Below are 25,182 nucleotides of genomic sequence, written 5' to 3' on the forward strand. Positions count from 1 at the left end.
CATTTACATTGCCCTGCTGGACCCTAATGTCCCCAGCTCCAGTGACTCCTTCACCTCCCCAGCAGGAAGTAGCCAAAAGAGTCCATGACACCTGTTGACTCTGGTACCTTTAAATATCTCTGCTACCTCCTCTGGCTACTGTAATCCTAAAGTGGAAAAAGTCTTACCTCCCCCCTCCAGGATGTCAGGAGCCAGGTACCATGCCATGTCTCTTCTGGTAATCAAACCTTCCTGGCTTATTTCTCTCTTGGCTGATAATAACAATTTTTTTGCCTGAACAGCAACTTTGCTTTTTATTAAATGTGTCTTGATATTTTAACTTTAAAAAATATGCATATAGGGCTCGGAAAGTGGCTCACTGTTAAAAAATATGCATATATATTTTTGTAGATCATGGGGCATGAACTCTGGGCCTGGGTGCTATCCTTCAGCTGTTCAGCTCAAGGCTAGTGCTCTACCATTTGATCCACAGCACTGCTTCTGGCTTTTTCTGTTCATGTAATGCTGAGGAATCAAACCCATGGCCTCATGTATGTGAGACAAGCACTCTACCAATGAACCATATTCCAAGCCGTAGAAAATGTTTTAAAAAATGGTTTCATCACAAAACTTAAATAAAAACTTAGTAATTTAATGGAATTTTCTTGCACATTTAAGCAACATTAAAAAATTGCAGAATTTTTTAAAAGATGAGGAATATAGATGAAGTAACATTGAGCAGTCTCCTGTGTAAAAGTAGCATTCAGAAACTCTGTATGAAGGTATCTCTATACCAATAGCTCTTTTTTTTTCCCATTTCTCAAGACTTTAGACAGAAACTTGAGCATGTCCCAACTGTTCAAAATTGTGAATCTCTTGGCTCTGAGTGACACTTGGAGTAGAAGGCAAGATTTTGTTCATCATATCATCATGGTGCGAAGCCATCCTAGAATGTGCACATTGAACACCTGGCACCATACACACTGCCATAGGCCGTATTGTTTCAACAAATAAATCCCACAATCACAAGTTATTATAATGCTGCATATGAAATCATTTTAAAATGACAAAAATGAGAAGCAAGCAAAATGTACTTTAACTGATTGTGAAATTTTCAGGGAGATTTAAGGATATTGGTGACATGGAAAAATAATAAAATTGGATGTGAAGAAGCCCCATGGCTGCAGAGTTGCTAGAGCCTGTGAGCTGTGAGATCCAGGGACAAAATCTCAGCCTCACCCCTGCTTATGCCACCAAGACGTCCTAGAGACCAATGACTCCCTGTCTTTCCTCCACCACCTATTCAGGACACAGAACATCCAGTCATGGATAAAAATGAGATGGTGCTGAGGGCCGAAGTGGCCAAGCAAGCTGAGCAATATGGTGACATGGCAGCCTGCATCAAGTCTGGAAGTGAGCAAGAAGTTGAATTACCTAATGAGGAAAGGAATCAACTCTCAGCTGCTTATTGGAACCCATAGGTCATCTTGGAGGGTAGTTTCAAGTATTGAGCAAAAGACAGAAGGTGCTGAGAAAAAGCAGCAAATCGTGTGAGAACACAGGAAGAATTGAGAACAAGCTAAGAGATATCTGCAATGATATACTGTCTCTTTTGGAAAAGTTCTTGATCCCTAATGCTCCACAAGCAGAGAGCAAAGTCTTTTATTTGAAAATGAAGAAAGACTGCTACCACATCATGTCTGAGGTTGCTGCTGGTGATGACAAGAAAGGAATTGTGAATCAGTCACTCCAAGCATACCAAGAAGTTTTTGAGATCAGCAAAAAGTAAATGCAACCAATGCATCCTATCAGATTGTGTCTGGCCCTTAACTTCTCAGTGTTCTATTATGAAATTCTGAACTCCCCAGAGGAAGTTTCCTTTCTTGAAAAGACAGCTTTTGATGAAGTCATTGCTGAACTTTATACTTTATGTGGGTTATGTTACTTCTATTTTAATTTCTGTATTTCCCATGTGTTTTCTGTTTGCTTGTTTCAGATTAGGAGAGTAGAGCCTGTTAACATTTAGTGACTTATCCGTTTTTATCATGAGTTGGCCAGTATGACGATGTGGAATTTTTAAACAAGTTTAAATGTTTGGCATGTGCTTTGGTTCATGGTGACTTCACAAGTGCCAGTGTTGAAACTGATTCCATGTCTAAGTGAGGAAATCTTCCTACATATTGGTTTGTACTGGTGGAGAATAAGAGGGAAAATGGTTCCAGTCAAGGTGTAGTTATTGTGGGTATTATAAAGTTTTGGAGCACTGGTGGGGCTGTCACTCAAACAGATATTCCATGGCTTTTCCAAGTTACAATCATGTATTTCTGTGGAAGAGTCTATTTCAGTGAGCACACCTTTGACTACAGCACCAGAAGTTTTCTTTCAGACAAAGTTGTGACCCAATTAACTCTGGATAAGGGCAGAAACGGTTCACATTCCATTATTTGTGAAGTTACTGGTATTTGCTCAAACTATTTTTGCTACACATTTTATTTGTATTTCAATGTTTTAGACAACCTAAAACTGATTTAAAAGTAAAGGTGTAGAAAAAATGAACTGCTTGGTATTGACAATTCATGTATATTCAGCAAAGCCATAAACAAAAATCCCTATGTTTAGGAAATGGAAAGACTTGGAAAAAATTATATTATGTTATTATATTAAAATTTATATTAAGCCCAAAGAAACTTAGGTCCCATAATTTCCCTTATTTGCAATAACTAGTATATGTCTGAGTCAAGCAGAAAAGGTCAGATAAATTGATGTTAGGGAAATGAACCCTAAGATATGTATTCAAATGTTTATTTTTTCCTCCAGGTGATTGTTTCTAACACATTTACAATATTATTTCTTTGTTGCTTTGTATGTCCCTCCCCCATGTTATATCCTCTGCTATTTGAGATTGGTATAATTTGTGGAGGGGAAGGGAAAAAACAAATAGTTTAAATAGGGATATTGGTGGATCCATTGCAACAATGAGATGTTATGAGGAAGAAGTTAGGTGGAAAAATGAACTTTACAACTTTGGTAGGGGGAGAGCAGGATTGGGTTTAGGGGCGGGGGGAGGATGGGAAGGGATGGGAAGGGGAAACAAAAGAGGAGGCTACAATGCTTGATAAGAAATGTACTCCTTATCTTGCCCATGTAATTGAACCCCTCTGTACGGTATTTTCACAATAAAAAAAATCCTATGTATTTAACTTGATTTTAGATTCTTTTTCCTTCTGTGATTTTTTTCTTTTTTGCTATGTGCCTCAAACACATGTGTTGTTAAAAAAAACAAGATAAAAGGGAAATAATATGATGGCCTTCTTTGTTTAATGTCTTTTGAAATTTTCATGAACAATCCAAGCATAATTTTTAAGAACAAATGTATTAAGTTCATTTAAGTGGAATAAAACATTTTTGAATGGACTTTTCAACTACTTTCTCTATTATTTTTCATGTAAATCATTCTTTTGAGTTTGAATCTCCTCTAAGGAAATTGTACATTATTAGAACATTGTTCATTAGTCCCTTTTGGCAGGGAATAGGCTTTTACCGAGTTAAAGTACAAAGTTTATCATAACAAAAAAATTACTTATGTAACTACCAAACACCTCCCATACTCCCCATTCTCCTCGCACCTCAAAAACAAAAGTGTTTTTTTTTTCTCCTTTGAGGAGTGGAAAATTGGCCATATGACATTGAATAGCATTAACTGTAAATTCTATGCTTCCTAATCAGTTTTGGTTTTTCAGAACTTCTTGGTACAGTTTGCCTTCGATTTTTATCATTCGGTTTGTCAGGTACATAAGATTTCCTTCTTTTTTTAGCCTTCTGCCTTGTCACTTTTCTTGGTGGTTGTGTACTTTGGAAATGGAAACATGATCTTTCTGGCTCTACATACTCTCTAAGATCCTTTGGTCCTTTGCTTGCATACTATAAACTATTTCCAACATCCTCTACTGCAGCACATCTTACCTTACTTGATGAGATTGTGTATATCTTATAAACTCTATCCCAAATGGTCTGTCTGTCATTTTTGCCATTAAATGTTTCTTCTCCCAATAATGATGAGGCTGTTAAACCTAAATATCATCCTACAGAATATTTCCTTGGTACTTAACAAAAAACAGCGAACAAAAATGCCATTTGAAAAGGTACATTTGATTTTTCTTATAAAATGTAAGATCCTCTAGAGCAGGGGCAATATTTTCTGTATGTTCTATTGTGCCTAGTACAATATAAATGTTCAATAAATACTGATGGTTTGAGGCAAGAAAAAAAATCTTCCTTCTTTATTTGAAATACCAGCTAACCAATTACTATTCTTGAGTTTGATATTGCTTTAAAATAAAAGTTTGCAGTTATGTTGAAGATAGTCAGACATAGAAACATACATTTATATTTATTTATATAAACACACACATATATTGCTTTGGTGTAAGCAGTAAGATTACATTTACCTAACTTAAAATATAAAATCAATGCTATATATAAATCAGTACAAACTCACCCAGTCAATTGAATCCACCCAGATTCCTTCATAAAACCCATAAACTTATCAGATCTTTTGCACAAGTGTTAGCCCTTCTAACTAAGCTCATCTCAGAAGAAGCCATGATGGAAAAGAACCCAAGAGCGATATCAGGAATATAAAAGAGGTTAGATCTATTTTCAAAGAAGGGATATCAGTAAAATTATTAAATTATTTAGGATTGAAAACCAAAGAAATGAAGATCTCTACAAAGAAGGGGACTAAAAAGAAAGGAATTTAGTTCAGTCATAAACTGAAAACACAGTTCACCTTGATAGGAATAGCTTCTCTGACATATCAGCACTGTCAGTAATTATTCCTAGTTCCACATTTGGTATTTGGGATTCTCTCTGAAAAACATGGGGAGGTTATTTATGTAACAAAATAATCTCTTTTACTTCACTATCTATGCAGTGAGTGTTAATAGTTTTCCAAAGGACCTTTTGTGGTCACTAGGCCCCAGATGTAATATAAATAACAAGACTGATGTTCTTATAGGTAATCAAACTGAGTTCCATCCATTTGTAGGGTCTCAAGTAAGTTAGGAAGGAGAGAAATTAGAGAGGCCATTGCATTAAGAATGTAACAACTAACACATTGAAAATATGCTTGTAGGGTCTTTTTTCAATTTTTAGCCTTTCCCTATAAAATTGTGTTAAGTCATAGGACGATGAGAATTTTTCAATTACAAAAATCATTCAGAGGCATGGACCTATTTTTGGTAAAGAAATAATGCATTTGCAGGACTGGAATTGAAAAAAAATGAAAGGAATTGGGGTAATAATGGAGCTTCCTGTTTTTAATTCCTCTTGCATGACTTGAGAGCTTGAATGATCCTCCCTGCTCAGGCTTAGAAGTTGCTGGACTATAGTTGTATCACTGGGCCTAGAAAGATTAGGCCTACACATTTATTTTGAGAAGAGCTCTTAGGGAGCTTAGGAAGTTAGGAATTCTCTGGTGATGCTGCATTATCAGTAAAGGAACTGTGTTGTCCCAAATGATGCCTGAGAATTCCTGACTGTGGCAAATGCCAGAGGTCAGGACACAAGCCTGGTTTCTAGAAGTAGCCCTGAATCTTCCCACACTCAGGACCTGGGATAACAAAGATTTATTCCAAAGTCTAATGGGCAACACCTGGGAAGACAATATGACTTAGCTTAGAGTGATTGAGAGGAACTTTTAGGATCATAGAAGAGGGAGGAATTCACACTGGAATAGGGCATACAAACAGAAAGACAAAAACACACTGGTTTGGCCCAAGCCATCAAGCTTCACAGTTACTCATCCTTCACTTCACACTTGCACCTCACCCACATTACCCCGATCTCCCCAATCCATCATCAGTTTGAACAGTAATGGTGGTGAGGTGCCTGCTCTAAGACCACTCCTCCCACCCACAGGATTTTTTTCACTATTTAGCTGAACAAATTTTTAAAGAAAAGTTAATGGGAACACCATGAGTTGAAGCCACAATAGCAACAATGAACATCAAAGAAAAGTAAAGAACCTTAAAGGAAAGAAAACTTGGGAAACAGCCAAAAACTACTTAAGATTTCAAAAATGGAATTTGGGCATTTCTGGGAAATTGTTAGATTTTTTTAAAAATTTAATTGGTGCAAGGATTTTGCTGTATATATAGCAATTTCTGTTACTTTATTGCAGTGTATACATTAATCATGAAAAATGATCCAAGAATCCGTTTACTGCCTGCCAATACCTTTTTATATTGAACAGGGAGCTATTCCAAAATGTAAAGAAATCAGATATAATTTACATTCAACAGAACTTATCTTTTAAACAGAAACAGAAACAAAAGTCTCATAACCTCTGCTACATTAGTAGATCTAAGAATTAAAAAGCCAACTTATTTCATGCTTCCAATACTTGTCCATTTCTCAGATAGTCTAACAATGTTTCAGGAGACACACAGTGATTTTCATTAAAAAAAAAAAAAAAAAAAACTCACCTATGCTCATGTGAAGCTGGAGAAAACCTCCCCATGCATCCATGTAATCCTCAGAGAAAGGGCCTAGAACTGGTGGAAACCTACTTTCTCTTAGAGTGGCAAGATGCATTGTGGGAATTGTAGTCTATGTTACAGCACAGATCCTTTGAAAGTGCAGGGTTTTTATTTTTTTTCAAACAGGGCAAAGATCCTTCTGCGCATGTGCCTCCCCATCCACTGTGGGTATTTTCAGCCTGCAAATTCCAGTTTCATTCCCTTTGCCTTGCTGCTGGGAGTTTTCTCTTCAGTGAAGCTTGGGAGGTGTAACTTGAAAGGTTCTCAGGCTGCAGAACCAATAACAGGTAGGAACTGTGAGCTGGATACAAAACACAAGGCAAAATTGATCCTCCACATGTTCCTCCAGCATGAGGATAATGATATGTTCAGAGCTCAAGAGTTGGTGCTGCCACAGCCCTTGTGCCTCCAGGTGCCAGAAACTGGCTTGCAATGTTCTGACAGCAAGTTGGGTGGTTCTCCAGAATAGGAAAAAGTGTGCATTTATATTTCCATGACGGTGAAATTCTTCAGTTAACACGTGATTTTATTATCTTTGCCCAGGTGTAAGATGAGCATGGTAACAATTGTAGTAAAATTGTGAGGTCTGTGCCTGATTTCTGTACGTTTATATTGCAGTTGTTTTTTGGGGTTCTGTGTTGTTTCTCCTAGAGGTGTCTCTGCTCTTCTCCTACATTGTTAGCTTTCTTAGTACTCCTGGCTTTAGTTCACAAATGTTTGTACTAGACCTTTTTACTAGGAACAGGTATACATGAGATATTACAGTAGTGTGTGATGGTCCTGTTTTTTTTTTTTTTTCTTTCTGTTAAGCAATGAAGCCTAGCAATGTTTGAAGGAGGATACGTTGTCAACTCTGACAAGCCCTACAGAGCAGAGGCAGAAAGGCAAAGGAAGGGCAAAAGGTTTTCAGATTCCTTGCTTTAAGCAAAGATTAGTTCTACTCCCTAGAGCACAAGACTCAGGTGGTACTATTTGCTCTAACACTCTCAATCACTTGATGCTGTTGGAAGGTTTATACTAACTAGTAGGAGGGGAAATGAACTTGCCTGAGGAATCAGTCAGAACCTAGTTCTCAGAAGGGACATGGAGCTGTGGTTTGTGGAGGAGGAATTATTGTCACAAGTGAATGTATCTATCTCTGTTCTTACAAATTTATTCAGCCTGTTCACACGATCAATTCTTGTACATGATCTCTCAAATGTCTCACCTGTGGATATACTGATAGTAGCCTTATTGCGTTGGTTTTTACCTGCAGTTAAGAAAGTGTCATCGAGTGTTACAGAAGGAAATTAAAGTACTGTGTCTTACTCAAAGTGGTATGTTTTTTAAATGTAACATATAACATAGTTTTAGGTAGTGTTCTCCATTTTATCTCAATCTTCTCAAAGAAGTATTATTTCACTTAAGAAAATCTTCATGGGAATTGAAGTCAATGAAGCTTGAACATTCCTTTAAAATATGTTAGTGAAACATGTTGATCCCTTTTTATCCTTTGCACTTCTTATGGATTTTCCTAGCATAAAATTTTACTAACATGGATATTCTCCACTTTATCTGTTCTTGACAAGTTACAATTTCTCCACTAGATTAATTAGCCTATTTTACATCATTTAAAATGAGAGACTGCCTAAATATGTATTCCAAAACAATTGTTCAATAGAATTTAAATACAATACAATAAAATGCTCTTTTTTGTGTGCTAGACCTGGTTCTTGGGCTCAAGCACTGGACATTGACCCTGAGCTTCTTTTGTTCCAGCCTAATGTTCTACCACTTAAGCCATATCTCCACTTTTAGGTATTTTAGTAGTTTATTGGAGATCAGTGACTTTCCTGCCCCAGCTGGCTTCAATCTGTGGTGATCAGATCTCAGACATCTGAGTAGCTAAGATTACAACCATGAGCCACCAAAGCCCAGTTACAAAATAAACTCTTTTAAATATAGATTATGTTTGTAATAAAATAATATGAAATAGAAGACTTTCAATTTAAAGGATGGTAGTCTAAATCCCAAAACAAGAAGAAAATATCCCAACCTGAAATCTAGAACAATTGTCGTTTTGAGTATTTGAATGTGGATAATTTGCCTACAGAAATTTCTATGTATCTTTTTAAAAGTAAGAAGCCATTCTTGTGATGTGGAACAATCCAAAATGAATGTGCAAATATTGCTTTTCAGTGATTCATATTGTTCCTTAGCACAAACGACCTAACTGAAGTTTACAGAGTAGGTTTTCATATTTCATACATATCACTGTAAAGTTTATGTCATTTTATATTAAGAGTTTCTAATCCACGTAGTTGTGTAAAAAAGAAAAACTCTGGATAGTAGCATTTCCTGTGTAAAAGCCAAACAATCAATATAAGAAAAAGCATATGAGTTTTTATCTTTTTATTTTTATAAGTCTGCATTTTGGGGTATCCTCAGCTTAGAATTTTGTGTTAGTATTATTTGTGCAACATAAGATTTTAATCTTCTGGTTCTTTAGCTGTGATGTTCTGTCACTCCTATGCTTAATATTTCTTGTTACATCTTCATTAAGCCCTTTATCTCAAGGAGAATGGCCACAATTCTTCATATGATTGTTTAGGAAAGTGAGCATTAGGGACTTCTCAAAACTTTATTTACATAATCCTTACTGATTATGTAAAGTAGGCTAACTGACAAATTTCAAGTTATTGCTCAAGGGTGCTCCAAGTACTTGGATGCAGGGAAATATGCCATTTGAAAACCATTACTGAAATATTATAATACAAGTAATATGTATTGTATATATTTTCTTGTATAATTTAGTGGAAAAAGTATTGAGTTATAACCAATATTCTTTCCATGGAGTTTAAATGTATAAATGAATAAGATAGAGTACAAAAGCTCAATGGAGTCCTAGGATCCATTTTAATTAATAGAAAAATAGTTCATACAACCATAAATGTATTTCATTAATAACTAGTGGTATTGAAAGTTTGGATATTTGTTTTAATTATTCAATTATTTTTAGGAACCTTAGTTTTTATGAATTCTGTATGTATATTAACCTAGAATACTGTTTTTCTACCAACTAATGGACTGTGGAGTCATCTTCAGTGGAGCATTTAATACTCTACTTGAGACATCAAAGATTCTTCTCCCATAAGAAGGCTTTGTGCTTTTTCACTCCATGTATAATGTTTTGAGCAGGAAAATCTGAGGCATAATCACACAGGTTCTTTCCTGACTATGTCAATTGCCTTTTCTCTAAGCCATGCTTCCAGAATCTTCTCTTCATTGGCAACAGGAAGAAAGAATGAGAGGATCGCTGGTGAGTTGTTTTTTATTTCTCATTTTTCACATTCCATTTTAGGAAGCTATGTTTATCCAAGATTTAAAACAGAAAAAAAAATATTCACCTTCAAGAACATGTTCCTAAATAAGATAAAGATGGTTTTTAGAATGAGTAGATTATAAAATGTTACAGCCTGTCTTAGTTGAGGGCAGACTTGCTTGAAGTTTTCTGATGTGAGAAAAAATAGTCACACTTGTTTTGTGATTCAATGCCATTGAGGGAGTCACTTGTTATGTACAGTGGACATTTGCTGACAACTTGTCAGAGATCACCTCCTTATGACTAATGTTGAATTATGTTAAAGAGGTTTTACTGGAGTTTCTGAAATAGTGTGGTCACACACACACCTTCCAATGTTAGATATTACTTAGTAAGATATATGTAATTAAATTACCCTCCAATATTTCTTGGACTGCTTCCTGGTCTTTGACTACATAAAACTTGATGATATTTGATGATATAGTGTGTTGTCTTCCTAGAAAACCCTCTGTATTTTTCTTAAGGTGTCATCACAAGATATTTTTCTCTATTTACTCTCTTCATTCTGTTTCCTACTCATAAGCTTTCATTATTTCTCTCTTTCTCTCACTTTTTATATATTTTCCTGCCTGTGTGTTCATCTATTTCAGTCCCCCTTCTCTCCATCTGTCTCTCACCATTTTGCAAATGCTGTATCTGGGAACTTGTTTTACTGATCAATTTTCCTTTGCTGACATAGTTCTTTGAATTGAAATTTTCTTACCCCCCTTTTTTTTTATGTCTGAGATGAAGGTTTGTTGTGATGCATGTTGGTGTCTAAATTCAAAACTAATGGGATACACCTACCTAATTCTCCACTGTGCCTTTCTTGTGCTAGTGTTGAAACAGGAACTCACAGGCCTCACATCCTGTCAGCTTCCTCCTTCACTGTTGGAACTACTTGTTCTTAAAAAAAATCTTTTTGCATTGTAAAATAGTTTACAGAGGGGTTACAGTTAAGTGATTATATTTCCTATGGAGCATTGTTACCTGCGCCTTTGTTTTTCCTCTACCATTTCTTTCCTCCTAACCTCTGCAATCCCTCCCACCCTCCCTCACACAAATGGTAAAGTTTGTTTTCAACCTAGTGCCTTTTTTTTTTTTTTTTGGTCCAGTTGTGGGGCCTGAACTCTGGGATTGGGACTTGTCCCTCAGCTCTTCCCACTTGAGCCACAGCGCCACTTCCAGCTTTTTTTTTTGTTTTTGCTTATGTGGTGCTGAGGAATCGAACCCTGGGCCTCATGCATGCAAGGCAAGCGCTCTACCACTGATCCACTTTCCCAGCCCCCAACCTAGTGTCTTGTACATCTCATTGTTACAATGGGTCATTGTTATAATTAAACCTTTTGTTTTTCTTTCCTTCCTATCCCCAAATTATAAAAATGTATATACAAGATGCATGGCACTGCAAAAAAAAAAAAAAATACAGTGATAACAGAGGTTATACCGTGGGGGAAGATCATACCAAAGGAACAAAGAAAATCACATAGTACATTATAAGTACATTAAAAACAATAGCAAGAAACAAAAACCACCCGGGTTCCTGTCTTAGTGCTCATTTCACTTCATATCATCTTATATGGTTATATATTTGCTGTTGACTATTTCTGCTTGTCCTACACATGTATTAGTTATTTCAAATAAGGGATACCATGGGACCTGTGATTCTTTGGGCCTGGCTTACTTCACTTAATACAAGGTTTTCCAAGTCTTTCCATATCCTAATAAATGGGGTGATGCCATTATTTCTGATGGAGGCATAGAAAAGGATTGTGTGAGTGTGTAGGTGTGTGTGTGTGTGTGTGTGGGTGTGTGTGTGTGTGTGCGTATATATACATACATATATGTATAAATACATATTATGTATATATGGATATATACATATCATATTTTCTTGATTCACTCATCTACTGAGGGGCATCGAGGTTGGTTCCATATCTTAGCTATGGTAAATAAAGTTGCAATAAACATAGGTGTGCTGGTGGCTTTAGTATTCCCTTGTTTGTAATCTTTGGGTAAATACCCTAAAGTCAAAGGGGATCACTATGTGCAGTCTTTTGAGGAACCTCCAAACTACTTTCCAAAGTGATTGAACAAGTTTACACTCCCACCAACAATGCAGTAGGGTTCACTTTTCTGTCTGCATCCCCTCCAGCATCTGTTGTTATTAGTGTCCTTCATTATAGCCATTCTATCTTGGGTGACGTGGAATTTCAAGGTTGTCTTAATTTGCATTTCTTTTTGGCTAGAAAAGTTGAGGCTTTTTTTGGTTTTTTAGTTTTTTTTTTAATTTAAAGAATGAAATTGCTCCATTTGTTAGGAAATGGAAAGACTTGGAAAAATTATACTAAGTGAAGTAAGCAAGGCCCAAAGAAACGTAGGTCCTATGTTTTCCCTTACTTGCAATAACTAGTATATGTCTGAGACAAGCAGAAACTGTCAGATAAGTTGATTTTAGGCGAAATGAACCCCGTTAAGGATTCGAATATATTTTCTTTCTTGTAATTGTTTCTAATATATTTATAAGTTGAGCCTTTTTTTAAAAAATATGTCTTTTGGCCATTCTTATCTCCTCTTCAGATTAGATTCTTGTTAAGTCTTTAGCCCACTTATTTATTGGGCAGTTGTTTCTCTGAGGATTTGTTGTTGGGGATTTAATTTCTTGAGTTCTAAGTATATTTTAGATATGAGACCCATGTTCATTTTATGCCTAGTGAAGATCTTCTCCCAATCTCTGGGCTTTGTATTGATCTTGTTAGCAATGTCCTTTGCCATGCAGAAGCTCTGCGGTTTCATGCAATCCCATTTGTCCAACCTTTCTTTGATTTGTTGTGTTTCTGGGTCTCTATTAAGAAAATTTTGGCTGGTTACAAGTATCACTAGAGTTTCTCCTATTCTTTTCTGTAATGTTTATTAGGGTGTTTGCTTTGAATGTGAGGTTTTTGATCCTTTTGGATTTGATTCTTTGTGCAGGTTTATATATACAGATCTAGCTTTAGTTTTCTGCAGGTAATGAACCAACTTTGCTACCACCATTTACTGACGAAGTTGTCTTTCCTCCATTCTATTTTTTAGCTCCCTTCTCAAAGTTTAGGTGGATATAGGTCTGTGTGTTCATTTCTGGGACTTCAGTCCTATTCCATTGGTCCTCAAGTTTGTTCTTGTGCAATTACCAAGCTGTTTTGATTACTATGGCTTTGTAGTACTGTATGTAATTTGTTAGTGATATTCTACCAGCATTGTTTTTTCTGGTATGGATCGTTTTTGCTATCTGGGGACTTTTATTGTTCCATATATATTTCTGGATTGCTTTTAATATTTCATTGAAGAATGAGGTTGGACAATTGATAGGTGTAGATAGCCTTTGGAAGCATTGTCATTTTCACAATTTTGATTCTCCCATTCTGGGAGCATGGTAGGTTTTCCCACTTCCTAAGTTGTGCTTTAATTTCCTTTTTGGCATTATCATTTGAGCCACACCTCCTCCAATCTGTTGATTAGCTGCTTAATTTGAGTTGTCTACCCAGTTGCCTGGTTTCCAGCCTCCTTAGTAACTAGGATAGGATCAGCATCTTGAGCCAGAAGCACTTGTTTTACTTGCATGAATATTTATCATTAACAGTTAATTGGATACTACAATAAAGTTAGATTATTGTTAACAGCATATGTAAAATTAATATTCAACCTAAGCTCCAGTATTTCATGTTTCAATTAAGTGATGTATTTTATTTTTAATAATTGTAGCTGTTCTTCTAACTGTGGTACATTTTCTTCACTAACTTTATGATCACACAACTACATGAAGAAATTGTTTCAAATTTAATTGAATTTATTGTTATAGTGGTGATGTATGGGGAGACTACCATTTCTTGGGCCAGGTATTGAGTACATTTCCTTTCATGCTGTGTCTTCCATATCCTCACTCTCTCCCAATGTTTCCCTTCCATCTTGACTCATGATTTGTATAGCTTACACTCATCATTGCCTAATGACCTCCACAGATGCGCTTTTTGCCCCATTTCCTTCTAGTTCTCTGGCTTTCCCCCACTCTCCAGAAGAGATCCATGTGAATACACCATACATATATTTAAACTTTTTTTTTGCCAAACATGGGGCTTGAATTTGGAGCCTGTCCTGGGCACCATTCCTGATCTTGGTTTGGTCAAGTGTACAACTCTACCACCTGAGCCACAGTGCCATTTCCTAATTTTTCTGTTTATGTAGTGCTGAGGAATGGAACCTAGAGCTTCATGCATGGCAGGCAAGTACTCTAACACTTAGCCATATTCCTGCAGCGACCGTCTACTCGACCAGCGAGGAAAAACGACCACCACACCAGGAGTCTTCTCAGATCACGCTTTATTGGAGAGCCTTTTAGTTGTAGGAGAGCTTGGGCGTGAGAGAGCGTGCACCCAAAACACAGCCACTTATATAGGAGAATCGGAACTCGGGTCTTTCTATTGTTGGTCGCCTGCCTTTCACCGTCACCAGGTGTCATGGGATTGGCTGGGGACTCTACCTGGCTCATGCACGCGCACAGCCCATGCGTCCCGCCAAGCACCGTCTGGGGTGGTTACCTCAAAGCTGCAAGGGAGTGGGCGGAGTCTCGCCTCGGCTCCCTACAGTTCCCCCTTCTTTGTTTTATGGCAACAGGTAAGAGTAGAGGTTGGGCCTCTGTCTGAAACATTAGGACCTTGCACTGTCCTTCGCCTGAGGGGCGCGCCTTCCCCAGTGATGACCAGGCCCGTCCGATGCCTTTTTTGCAGAGATGGGATCTTGGGCATCAACCCACTTGCAACCCAGCATGCTCTTCTTGAGGAGATGAGAACCATCTCCTCAAGTGCAGTGCACTTGCCTTGCACCCTGTCCCAAATTGAAAATTGCATACCTGTCCCGGTGCAATGGGATCCCCTGATCCCTCGGGGTGCTAAGGCTATGCAGAATGGTAAGGCTTAATTGCCTCTCAGGGCCGACAGCCAAATCTGGGGTGAGGATCCACTCTCCAAAGCGGCTAATGCTTGCAAGATAACAACCTTGTCCCTTCTGGTTTGGGCTCGAAGGCGACAGACCAACCATAGGCAGACCACGCATCCTCCCAAGCAGCAGGCTAAAAACATTCTGACTCCCACCCGCTCTTTGAAAAAGGACACCGCAGAGGCAATCCAGTCAGTAAATTGTAACAGCCCACAGCATCATTGGTTTAGCTATCACAGGGATTGCTATTAGCACTGTTGCTAATAGCAGGAAGATCAGCTGTATCAGGAGACGAGTGGATGGCATCTTCAAGAGGGGGTTTTTCTGCAGTCTCCACCGGCCTGGTCAGTCTCATTGGCACCCAGTGAGGTACTTCTTGACTCTGTGGAAAAACACAAACAGCTCCCCTGGATCTCGTTATTACCAGATCCGGTCCATACCATTTATTATTAATAACATCCTTCCACATGACCATCTCTTTAGTATCCATGGAGTCTCTTGTCATATGCCGATCTGCGGCAGACTGATCGTTGTCATTTAGAATTAAAAAATTAAGGGTAAAGAGCGCAAGAGAAAGTCTTTCCCTGGGGGACGCAGACTCAGCAACTCCCCCTTTTTGTTTTTGAAGCATTTCTTTTATGCTTCTATTAGCTCTTTCCACTATACCTTGTCCTTGAGGATTGTAGGGCAATCCGGTGGTGTGGGCAACCTGCATTTGTGCGCAAAAGGTGCGAAAACCATGGGAAGTATAAGCAGGGCCATTATCTGTCTTAAGTCTAAGGGGCTTTCCCCAAGCTGCCCAAGCTTCTAAGCAGTGTGGTCTGACGTGAGACACCTTTTCTCCTGCCAGAGCTGTGGCATGAATGACACCAGAAAAGGTGTCCACAGACACATGTAAATATTTCAACTTACCAAATTCCATCAGATGAGTAACATCCATTTGCCATAGGGCGTTTGGTCTCAATCCCCTGAGGTTTACCCCCACATGGGGAGGATGAAGAAAGGTAACACAAGATTTACAGGCTTTAACAATATCTCTTGCCACATGCCTGGACAAATTATATCTTTTCCTAAGGGTATTAGCAGGTACATGATACAATTTATGAAAGTCTTTTGCCAATTCTACAGGATCAGCAGCAACCAGAGCCACAGCCCGAGTTGCCTGGTCCACCAAATCATTACACTTTGCCATCGGGCCCGGCAACATAGAGTGGGCACAAATATGTCCAATATAAAAAGGATGTTTTCTGTTTAAGATAAGGGATTGAATCTGTAACAAAACATTAGAAATTGTACTGGCCTGCTTAACTGAAGCAGCAACTTCAAGAGAAGCAACGGCATTTACAACATATAATGAATCAGAAAATAAATTAAAAGGTTGATCAAATCTTTTAAAAACTTCAAGCACAATTAAACATTCAACAGCCTGTGGGACATTCGGCCGAAAATTAAAGACTACCGGCTGTTTGTGTCCTTGAACAAAAAAGGCACCTTGTCCAGATTTTGATCCATCCGTAAAGATGGTTAGAGCATCAGCCAAGGGCTCCTTTGAAGTGACAACAGGAAAATACACTAAATTTTTGTTAACTATGGCAAGCAGAGGATGCTTAGGATAATGATTATCAATTACATTTGGAAATGAGCAAACAAGAATTGCCCACATATCCATTGTGGCTGCTAAAATTTCAACTTGTTCACGGGTGTATGGAATAATTAATTTATCTGGAATTTTTGCAAAGTGCATTAAACAATACTTTATACCCAAAATTGCCTCTTTTTTTATTTTTTTTTATTTTTATTTTTTTTCTCAGATCAAAATTGCCTCACAGAATCATAGCATTAATAGTTAGCCTTTGAAGCAAGGCAGTGGTATAATTGGCCGTCATTCCATAAGTCCTGACTGCCTCAACTAAATCTTTTAACTGGGAGTAGGAAACTGGCTCAAAATTTCTTTCAGCAGTAATGTGATTCTCAAAGACTGGGAAAGCGGCTGCTAATCGCGATCAGGTTTTTTCTTTTATAAAGTGACTCTTCCCTGCCGGCGGGCACGGCGGGGGGGCCGACGGGTGAGGGGCAGCTCCGTTTCCTCTTCCTGGCTGCTGCATTACTCCCACCCCTAGGGGGCGCCACCCCCCATATCTGTAAGCCTCGTGCTCCGCCGCAGCCTCTTCTAAGTCTTCACTATCAGCTGGATCGAGCTGCTCTCCCTCCTCCTCTAACATTTCTTCCTCTGAGTCACTCACAAGATTACTATATTCTTGGTCCCGCCCTTCCACATGTAGGGCTGAGAACCGGTTTGCTTTTAAAGAAGGGCACGGGGGTCTCCTTGAGACCCCCTCCTCTCTGAAACCCTTCTCCTTTTGTGAGGGCTGCAGCCCCTCTTGCTTTAATTCTTTAGGATCCTTTTGTCTTTTTTCCCTTTTTCTTTTAGGCCTATTTTCCTCCCCATTACTGGATGCTGACTCTGATAGACTATCCTGATGCCACGTTAGTACTTTGCATCCTTCCTGGATTAAATCAAACCCTCCCTCCTCGAGGCAAGTGCGCACCATCAAAAAGACAAGCCACAAAGGAAGAAGCAATGCAAGCAACCAATAAATATCTAAATGTACAGTGAACAGCATACCGGGGGATATTTACCGACGTCTCCTCTCCGCGTGTTGAGTTCTGGCTCCAATTCAGCCTCGCGCGCGGGTCCCGTCCCAGGTTCGTTCCCGGGTTTCAGCACCAGTTGTAGCGACCGTCTACTCGACCAGCGAGGAAAAACGACCACCACACCAGGAGTCTTCTCAGATCACGCTTTATTGGAGAGCCTTTTAGTTGTAGGAGAGCTTGGGCGCGAGAGAGCATGCACCCGAAACACAGACGCTTATATAGGAGAATCGGAACTCGGGTCTTTCTATTGTTGGTCGCCTGCCTTTCACCGTCACCAGGTGTCATGGGATTGGCTGGGGACTCTACCTGGCTCGTGCACAAGCACAGCCCAGGCGTCCTGCCAAGCACCGTCTGGGGTGGTTACCTCAAAGCTGCAAGGGAGTGGGTGGAGTCTCGCCTCGGCTCCCTACATATTCCCAGCCCCAAAGTATTTGTTTTGATTTCAAAGGTGAAGTAAGTAAGAGGCTACATTTAATATTCTATAAATCACAATGAAGGAATACATTTCTTTGAGATCCATTGTAATTTCCCTGTATTTATTTCACTCATAGAATACTACAAATATATCTTTTAATTTTCATGTATTTATAACATAAATTTAATTTTTCATATTGGTTTCTACACCATTTGTCTTGTGATTTACTAGTAATCTTGGAATATGTGTCTTGATAAACGTAACACTATCGTGTTTTGTTTTTAAAGTTTAAGATAATGGCATCCATGTGTGTGTTTGTGCTGATTTTTTTGTCTGGTTGTTATATCAGGTAGTAAGAGGAGTATTAGTTCCTCAATAGTAATGGTAGATTAACGTATTAAACCTGCATGGTCTTTTAAACATGTCTTTCTACACTTTGCTTTTCAGTATAAATTTTTATTATAATAATGTATAATCTGTCTGTTATTATCAATCTTTATCAGTGGTCAAATATTTTGGGCTGATGCTTATTTCCTACATATTATCACTATTTGTATCTATCATCATTAACTTTTGCTCATGGTATCTTTGTATAGTTTTTAAAATTTTTATTTCTCTCTAGTCCATGACTTTGGATTGCTCATTAAGTTTTCTTTCTTCTGTTCATGTCAGACAGTGCCTTATATATTTACTATATTTTACAATATAATATGGTCTTATTTTGATGGACATTTTGCTATTTAATATCTGTTTGTCTCATCTGATATTTATTTCTTATTTCGCTTCTATGTAACCTGCACACACCTCAAATTCACCGTAAATCACCTCTCATATAAGCTGCAGGCATTGTCCTGTACACTGTGAATTACCTCTGATACCATAACAAATTAAATCTGATGTAAATAGTTGTTATACTGCATTGTTCTTAGGATAAAAATAAGACTGCATGCTTAATACTTTTTCAAAGATTTGTTTCTATGTTCCATTGAATTTGTGCAACTCAAAATATGCAAGGACTGCAAGGTTTCTACAAAGGGTCTTATTAATATACTTCATACGAAAATAATCAGACATTTCATGTTAAGAACAAAGGCCATACTCTGTCTGAAGCATAGAGCTTCAGCAGAAGTAAAATGTGCAGGAAAATTGTTATACTTTAGAACTGCAAGAAAATGAACTTTCTACCCTGTAGGCTTCTTTGTTGGGAACACAAAGGAAATTCACTTGATGGATGCATTTTTACTAGGAACATTAAATTTTACAATATTATCATACTAATAACATATAGCATAATATAGTTACTTTTCAATGGAATTGAATGGAATGTATTACCTTTCTATTCCCCTTTTAAATTTTTGTAGAAATAATTCTTTGAACTCAGACCCCCTTATTTGCGAGGCAAATTAATTGATCTACATGCAGGATTCACAAACTTTGTTTTTAATACACTTATGTGTTTGTATATTGAATTTGCATTCCTTATGAATTATGAATATGGTACTATAAGTTTTCTTTTCACAAGAGAAATTATATACAATGTTTTCTATACATTCTTTTACCTACACATGTACCATTCCTTTAACTACACATTTAGCTTTTTAATAATCTTGTCCTCTGTGTAGATCTATGTTAGCAATTTTTTTTTTCTCTTGATGCAGAATAAATTTTTTTTGGTACGGTTGTTGGGCCTGATCTCTGACCCTGCGCCCTTTCCCTCAACTCTTCAGCTCAAGGCTAGGCCCTTTCACTTGAGCCACAGTGCCACTTCTGGCTTTTTTCTTTTTTGCTTATGTGGTGCTGAGGAATCGAACCCTGGGCCTCAAGCATGCAAGGCAAGTGCTCTACCACTGAGCCAGCCACCTTCCCAGCCCCTCACAATAATTTTTATAGCACTTAAAATGAACATGTGTTAATAATGCATTATCTTTCCCTAGGAATACCTTCAAGCTATATTGTTAGAAGAGGCCTTTTGTCCGATGGATTGTGTATTGAAGTCTATTTTCTTTAAACACTGTATATATATATATATATATATATATATATATATATATATATATATATTCTTTTTGTGTGTTAGTCATCATTCACCTCTGATATTGTCAAGAATGACTGCATTCCTTTTAGACAGTGAACAACAAATTAGTGCAGTAATTTATTCTAAATCTGAAAACTACTATATTTTTTAGATCATGTCCCAATTCATAGTTTTTATTCCCTATCCTTCTTGTGGAGGTCATATTTCACATTTTTGGGGATCATCTTGAGCGTTCCTTAAGCCTCTATCCATTTACATCCATCCTTCAATGAAGGCCTATTAAAATGCAAAGCTGATTAAGAAACATTTTATGGTAATAAGTAAGTATTTGTTGTGGTAGGAAGTAGTCAATGTTCACAGACGTTCATGCTGGCAGTTCGTTTTTACATATGAAGGAAACATATGGCTATCTATGACCATACTTTTATATCTAGAAATTTAATAACAAAAATGATTTACATCGGATGTTTTATTGGGAGAACTAAGTCAAATCTTATGAGAGCCAAATCATTCATTTACTATTTTTTGAATAATTTTACTCCTTCTAATATTGACCTGAATGCAGTGCTTTACATAGCTCTATTAATGTGTTATGTATTCCATATGATGTAATGACCATGTTGTGACTCTTTATGAGAGCACTATTTAATAGAAAATCTAAATAGTATTGTCAGTGTAGCAGAATATGAAAATGCAGAAAATATATTCATTTACTCATTGTTACCCAGATATGTAGTAAATATTACCAAAATAAGCTAAACACAGACTTTCAGACTCCTACTCATACTTATTGTTGTCTTGCTAGGTTATTAGCTTCTTAGAACTGTTTTCTTGTCTTTATTGCTGGGACCAGAAGTGTGTTCTCATGTATTAGAAAAACTTTGTATGTGTAATTACCAAGTTACTATGGAGGCAAATATTTCTACTTTGATTATATATTCTCTCATTTTATAAATAATACAGAAAGTTCCAACCACATTCTGTAATACAAAAGCATACATGTCAAAGAATGAAATTCTAGCTTTGGTGTTCTCATGACTCAGAGATTGATGGAATGCACCCTTACAGAAATTGGTGTCATTTGATGATGTGGCTGTGGAATTCAGCTGGGAGGAGTGGCAAGAATTGGATATTTCTCAGAGGACCCTGTATAGAGATGTGATGCAGGAAACCTATAGCATGCTGGTGTCCTTAGGTGAGCCAAAAATATCACATTAACTTGAAAAGTTAAGTAGGGCTTGACCTCTGGTGGTTGGTACAGTGCCTCAGCTCTTCAGTTCAAGGTGAGCACTCTATCACTTGAGCATCAGTGCCTTTTGAAACTTTCTGGTGGTTAAATTGGAGATAAGTATCTCACAGCTTTCCTACTAGGGCTGCCTTTGTATGGCAATCCTCTGATCACAGCCTACTGAGTAGCTAGGATTACAGGTGTGAACCAGTGGTGCCCGGAAAATTATATATATATTCTGAGGCAATTTTATTTTCATTGTTCAAGAATCCAAATCAGCAGTTTGACAAAAGTTCCAAACTATCTTCCGTAAAGAGGAGACTGTCTTCCCAAACTTGAGGTGATTATTGTGGGTGGATATACAATCTAGAAAACACATACATACATACATACATACATACATACATACATACATACATACATACACACCTATTTATCATTATTGGAAGTATGAACTGGAAATAAATTTAGAGGGAGTATTTATAATCCAAACCTAGTACTATATGTAGTGGTTCATGCCTGTAATTCTTAGGAGTCTGAAATCTGAGGCTTTCAGTTTGAAGCAAAAAATGCCAGTGAAGTCTCCATGAGACTCTTACCTCAAGATAACCACTCTTAAACTGGAAGTGGAGCTAGGACTCAAACTAATAAAATGCTAACCTTGATAAAAAGAATTGCATTCAAGTCAAAATTAATTCAAACCTCAGGGAGATTCAACCATGCAGCCAGTGAGAAATGAAAGAAGATTTAGGAGAAACCTTGTTAACAGGATATCTGAAATCTTAAACAATTTTGACACAGCATGAGCAATAGGTCTTTACTCTTATTAACAAGGCACACTGGTCCTAAACCTCAATTGATTGTCAAGCTGGAGCAAGATGAAGAGCCACATATTAGAGAAGCCTCAGACAAGAATTTCTTAGGTGAGTTAAAGCATCTTGCAAAATTATCTTGGATCCAGAACCAAGTTGGTAAACTCGTCTTGCTATGTACTGACCAATAATATTCCTAATTCCCTTGAGTCCCATGTGTAGCAGAGGACTAGGTGATCTTTGTGTTAGATTTGTGAATCAAAAATGCATGTAGATGCACACTGAACTGTGCAGGGCAGTAAATGTAAAGTTAGCATTTCTTTCTCGTGGAAATTATTTTGAAAAACGAAAATTAGAAATGTGAAAAATGAGATTTAGTTTTCTTTGAAACTAGTAGTAGGCAGGTATCGCAAATGAATATGCCAAGGCTGCTATCCTCTGATAAGGATAAGGAGGGTAGAGGACAGGATACAGAACCAAAGCTTTCAGTCTAGAGAGAATGATTACATAGGTGGTGAGCTGATGTGGCTTTAGTTCATGAGTCTGAGGGTTTAAAAGTCTGATGAGATTCTGTCTAAGATGGAGGGAAACAAATTTGAAAATTTCTAAAGATACTTAAAATAATTCACAGTGAGAACTTATAACTGAAGAAATGTGGAAATAAACTTTATTCTCAGGTGAAAGGAAAAGGTTTGTATAAAAAACGTACAATATCCAAAGTTAGAAACTAATGTTCTCCTAATGTTTGAGAAGTAAATAGACATATAAATTATTTTAAGAAAATAAACAATACAAAGAATCTATTTCCCTAAGATCAAACAAAGCAATTTTTTGGGAAAAAAACGAAGAATGCTACATATTAAATTATACAGGTTAAAAAGCTAGCAGTAAATAGTTTCGTGATTTGTGTAAATAATTCCTCTGACATCAAAAAGAAGAAAAATCTGAAACACAGAAAAACATTTTCCATCATAAACTGTCAGTGTTACTCTTTTTTTATTGTGAAAATACTGTACAGAGGGGTTATAATTACATGGGCAAGTACATGAGTACATTTCTTATCAAGCATTGTTGCCTCCCCCTTTGTTTCCGGTTATCATCCCTTCCCATAATTCCTCTCCAGTACCCGCCCCCAGCCAAAGTTGTAAAGTTCATTTTTCGACATAACATCTTGTACATCTCATTGTTAAAATGGGTCCACCCTCCCCTCCACAAATTATATCTACATCAAATACAGTAAAAACAGGGGTTATACCATGGGTGAGGGACATATAAGGCAACAAAGAAATATATATATGTTAGAAACAATAGCAAGAAAGAAAAAAAAAGCATTTGAGTCCTTATCTTGGGGTTCGTTTTGCCTAACATCAACTTATTGACCGTTTCTGCTTGTCTCAGATATATACTAGTTATTGTAAATAAGGGGAACCATGGGACCCATATTTCTTTGGGCCTGGCTTTCTTCACTCAATATAATTTTTCCAAGTCTTTCCATTTCCAAACAAATGGAGCCAGCTCATTCTTTCCGATGAATGCATGGAATTCCATTATGTATATATACCACCTTTTCTTGATCCATTCATCTACTGAGGGGCATTTGTGTTGCTTCCTTATCTTAGCTATGGTAAACAATGCTGCAATGAACATAGTTGTGCTGCTCAGCATACCCTTAGCATGGTCTTGTTTATGATCATTTGGGTAAATGCACAGAAATGGGATTGCTAGGTCATAAGGGAGCTCTATGTGGAGTCTTTTGAGGAGCCTCCATTCTATTTTCCAAAGTAGTTGAACAAGTTTACACTCCCAACAATGCAGTAGTTTTCCCTTCTGTCTATATCCCCTCCAGCATCTGTTGTTATTAGAGTTCTTGATTATAGTAGACCAGTGGTAGTGTGTTTGCCTTGCATGCATAAGGCTCTGGATTCGATTCTTCAGCACCATATAAGCAGAAAAAACTGGGAGTAGTGCTTTGGCTCAAGTGGTAGAGAGCTAGCATTGAGCTGAAGAGCTGAAGGACAACACTAGGCCTGGAGTTCTTCCCAGGTGTAAGGGTGTAAGGAAGAGTCTTACTTTCTTAATCAATACATTGTGGTGAAAGAAATTTATTTCTCATAAATTAATTAATACTTTAATATTTTAAAATATGTAAGAGTTAAGATGGAAAAATGTCTTTACCTTTACATTAAGGAGTATTTGGATCTTATTTATGTTTTTTCTCCTTTATATGACTCATTTTAGATGTTCAAAAAATGGAGCATGTGATAAAGAATTACCAGGAAGGTTCAGATGAATGTCTGCATGACGAAGCTGTCACAAATATTAACACAATAGAGCAAAGAGTGAGATTAGTGACGAATTCTAACTTGACCTCAAAACAGAAGCTATATCTGAATAGGAATGATGAGAACTCCTTAAGGATGACGACAGACGAGTTCATTCAGTGTCAGAACATGCTCCACTACAGTGAGCCTGGTAAGAGCCGGCTGCATATATGTCTGGTGTTTCTCCTGTAGTTAAACAATCACTTAGATATTCAGAGGCTTTTAGTCAAAATTATGATGGTCCATATTTTGAATATGGAGGAGAGAAGATATTAAATTCAGATATGATATTCTTTCCCCATAATTGGTTTTGTGTCAGAGATCCTGCCTCTAACCATAATGAATACAGAGAAGAATATGATAAGTCTGCTCTTCTTGCCCAAGAACTTTGTCAGGGAGGGAGGTTTCCAGTCACTAGGCATCAGAAAAGACACACAGGAGAGAATCCGTATAGAAGTAGTGAATGTGAGAAATCATTCAGTAAGGATTTATACCTTACAAAACCTGAGAGGAAATATCCAGAGAAGCCTGATGTGTATAAGCGATTTGCAAAATCTATCTTTAAGAAGTCAGAACTAAATTCTGACCAACCTAAAACAACAGCAGAATTGAAACCCTATGAATACAAAGAACGTAGGAAATTTTCCACTCAAAAGTCAGGTCTCAGAAGGCATCACAGAACTGACAAAGAACTGAAGTTTGACGAATGCAACAAATGTGGAAAATCATTTAGAATGAAGTCATACATCACTTTGCATCAGAGAACATACACAGGAGAGAAATCTTATGAATGTGACAAATGTGGAAATTATTTCAGACAGAAGTCAGACCTTACTGTTCATTAGAGAACTCATACAGGAGAGAAACCTTATGAATGTAATGTG

At 37.4% G+C, this 25,182-nt stretch overlaps 1 pseudogene; it reads left to right on the plus strand.

Annotated features, from left to right (window-relative positions):
* The first annotated feature begins 1,304 nt into the window (after positions 1 to 1,304).
* LOC138821692 (14-3-3 protein zeta/delta pseudogene) lies at positions 1,305 to 6,987 on the plus strand (annotated as a pseudogene).
* The last annotated feature ends 18,195 nt before the right edge of the window (positions 6,988 to 25,182 follow it).

This window comes from Dipodomys merriami, unplaced genomic scaffold, assembly GCF_024711535.1.
Source record: "Dipodomys merriami isolate MVZ:Mamm:240054 unplaced genomic scaffold, mDipMer1.0.p SCAF_93, whole genome shotgun sequence".
Lineage (NCBI taxonomy): Eukaryota > Metazoa > Chordata > Mammalia > Rodentia > Heteromyidae > Dipodomys > Dipodomys merriami.